A 2,872-nucleotide genomic window follows, 5' to 3' on the forward strand; every position below is an offset into this window, starting at 1 on the left:
TTGACGAGGACTCTCAGCGTTACTACGTGTCTTTTCCTGATGATCAGTAGTGGTGCCTAGTTGGGGTTTGATTGGGACCGTTGTCGCATGTTGGGTTTTCTTCTATTTTGGCGCCGTAGTCGGGCCATGAGTGTTTGGATGATGTATGTTATTTATGTACTCTGATGTGACGTGGCGAGTGTAAGCCAACTATGTTCTCCCCTTTATTATTCATATTACATGGGATGTTGTGAAGATTGCCTAACTTGCGACATATGCCTTCAATGCGATTATGTCTCTAAGTCGTGCCTCGACACGTGGGAGCTATAGTCGCATCGAGGGTGTTACACGATCCCACCGATCCAAGTACCGAACGTACGGCACCTCCGAGTTCTGCACACGTTCAACTCGGCGACATCCCTCGAGCTCCGTTCTAGCAAAACGTTGAGGGAGAGTTTCGTCAGCACAAGGTGTGATGTTCTAGCGACGCAGGGCTTCGCCTAAGCACCTCTACGATATGACCGAGGTGGAATATGGTGGAAGGAGGCACCGCACATGGCTAAGGAATGATCACGAAGATCAACTTGTGTGTCATGGGGTGCCCCCTTGCCCCGTATATAAAGGAGGGAGAGGGGGCTGTGCGGCCGCCCTAGGGGTGCGCCTGAAGGAGTCCTACTCCCACTGGGAGTAGGACTCCCCCCTCTTGCCTTGTTGGAGAAGGAAGGGGGAAGGGAGAAAGAGGAAAGGGGGGCGCCCCCCCTTCCTTGTCCTATTCGGACTAGGGGGGCGGAGGAGGCACGCGGGCTGCCCTGGCCGGCCCTCCTCTTCTCCCTTATGGCCCATATAGGCCCAATAACCCCCCGGGGGGGGGGGGGGTTCCGGTAACCCCCCGGTACTCCGGTAAAATCCCGATTTCACCCGGAACGTTTCCGATATCCAAATATAGGCTTCCAATATATCAATCTTTATGTCTCGACCATTTCGAGACTCCTCGTCATGTCCGTGATCACATCCGGGACACCGAACAACCTTTGGTACATCAAAACACAAAAACCCTAATTACGATCGTCACCAAACTTTAAGCGTGCGGACCCTACGGGTTTGAGAACTATGTAGACAGGACCGAGACACGTCTCCGGTCAATAACCAATAGCGGAACCTGGATGCTCATATTGGCTCCTACATATTCTACGAAGATCTTTATCGGTCAGACCGCATAACAACATACGTCATTCCCTTTGTCATCGGTATGTTACTTGCCCGAGATTCGATCGTCGGTATCTCAATACCTAGTTCAATCTTGTTACCGACAAGTCTCTTTACTCGTTCCGTAATACATCATCCCGCAACTAACTTATTAGTTGCAATGCTTGCAAGGCTTAAGTGATGTGCATTACCGAGAGGGCCCAGAGATACCTCGCCGACAATCGGAGTGACAAATCCTCATCTTGAAATACACCAACCCAACATGTACCTTCGGAGACACCTGTAGAGCACCTTTATAATCAGCCAGTTAAGTTGTGATGTTTGGTAGCACACAAAGTGTTCCTCCGGTAAACGGGAGTTGCATAATCTCATAGTCATAGGAACATGTATAAGTTATGAAGAAAGCAATAGCAACAAACTAAACGATCAAGTGCTAAGCTAATGGAATGGGTCAAGTCAATCACATCATTCTCCTAATGATGTGATACCGTTAATCAAATGACAACTCATGTCTATGGTTAGGAAACATAACCATCTTTGATCAACGAGCTAGTCAAGTAGAGGCATACTAGTGACACTCTGTTTGTCTATGTATTCACACATGTATTATGTTTCCGGTTAATACAATTATAGCATGAATAATAAACATTTATCATGATATAAGGAAATAAATAATAACTTTATTATTGCCTCTAGGGCATATTTCCTTCAGTCTCCCACTTGCACTAGAGTCAATAATCTAGATTACACTGTAATGATTCTAACACCCATGGAGCCTTGGTGTTGATCATGTTTTGCTCGTGGAAGAGGCTTAGTCAACGGGTCTGCAACATTCAGATCCGTATGTATCTTGCAAATCTCTATGTCTCCCACCTGGACTAGATCCCGGATGGAGTTGAAGCGTCTCTTGATGTGCTTGGTCCTTTTGTGAAATCTGGATTCCTTTGCCAAGGCAATTGCACCAGTATTGTCACAAAAGATTTTCATTGGACCCGATGCACTAGGTATGACACCTAGATCGGATATGAACTCCTTCATCCAGACTCCTTCGTTCGCTGCTTACGAAGCAGCTATGTACTCCGCTTCACCTGTAGATCCCGCCATGACGCTTTGTTTAGAACTGCACCAACTAACAGCTCCACCGTTCAGTATAAACACGTATCCGGTTTGCGATTTAGAATCGTCTGGATCAGTGTCAAAGCTTGCATCAACGTAACCATTTACGATGAGCTCTTTGTCACCTCCATATACGAGAAACATATCCTTAGTCCTTTTCAGGTATTTCAGGATGTTCTTGACCGCTGTCCAGTGATCCACTCCTGGATTACTTTGGTACCTCCCTGCTAGACTTATAGCAAGGCACACATCAGGTCTGGTACACAACATTGCATACATGATAGAGTCTATGGCTGAAGCATAGGGAACATCTCTCATTTTCTCTCTATCTTCTGCGGTGGTTGGACATTGAGTCTTACTCAAATTCACACCTTGTAACACAGGCAAGAACCCTTTCTTTGCTTGATCCATTTTGAACTTCTTCAAAACTTTGTCAAGGTATGTGCTTTGTGAAAGTCCAATTAAGCGTCTTGATCTATCTCTATAGATCTTAATGCCCAATATGTAAGCAGCTTCACCGAGGTCTTTCATTGAAAAACTTTTATTCAAGTATCCCTTTATGCTATCCAGA

The sequence above is a fragment of the Triticum urartu genome, chromosome 3 (genome assembly GCF_003073215.2).
Source record: "Triticum urartu cultivar G1812 chromosome 3, Tu2.1, whole genome shotgun sequence".
Classification (NCBI taxonomy): Eukaryota; Viridiplantae; Streptophyta; class Magnoliopsida; order Poales; family Poaceae; genus Triticum; species Triticum urartu.